A 640-nucleotide genomic window follows, 5' to 3' on the forward strand; every position below is an offset into this window, starting at 1 on the left:
ATCTTGAAATTGCTGTTAACCCTTCCCTTGATTTTCTTTTATAAGTTTGCCAACTATGTCTTCATTCCTATTTCGAACAGTGTGAAAGAAGAGAGAGAAGAAATAAAAATATATTTTATTCATATAATATATACTACAGAGGTTTAAAAAGATGAATAAACTATAGCCATTAAAATCAATGCTTTTTAAAAACATAAACTCCTGTCCACAGCCATGCCACCCTGAACAAGCCCAATCCTGTCTGATCTTGGAATGTAAGCAGGGTCGGACCTGGTTAGTACCTGGATGGGAGACCACCTAGGAAGACTGGTTGCTATAGACATAAAACAAATAAACAAACAAAAATATAAATTTTAGGTAAGAATGTTGCTGTATGAGTCTATGTATATAAGTTCAAAATAGGAATGAAGAAATAGTTGGCAAACTTATAAAAGAAAATCAAGGGAAGGGTTAACAGAAATTTCAGGTTAGTTATCTCTCACAGGGAGAGAAGAGGATGCCAGAGGAAAAATATATGCCTTGCAAATTTATATCTGTACCATATTGTGAGAGAAAAGTTATTGGAAATAAGTAAACTATCACCTTTGTGATATTTCTGGTAATCTACTTACCTGGGGGGTGATTTGGGCTGGTTCCCAAA

At 34.4% G+C, this 640-nt stretch overlaps 1 pseudogene; it reads left to right on the forward strand.

Annotated features, from left to right (window-relative positions):
* The first annotated feature begins 203 nt into the window (after positions 1-203).
* Positions 204-322, forward strand: LOC118603516 (annotated as a pseudogene).
* Positions 323-640: the final 318 nt, after the last annotated feature.

Source organism: Rousettus aegyptiacus, unplaced genomic scaffold (genome assembly GCF_014176215.1).
Source record: "Rousettus aegyptiacus isolate mRouAeg1 unplaced genomic scaffold, mRouAeg1.p scaffold_m13_p_5, whole genome shotgun sequence".
Lineage (NCBI taxonomy): Eukaryota > Metazoa > Chordata > Mammalia > Chiroptera > Pteropodidae > Rousettus > Rousettus aegyptiacus.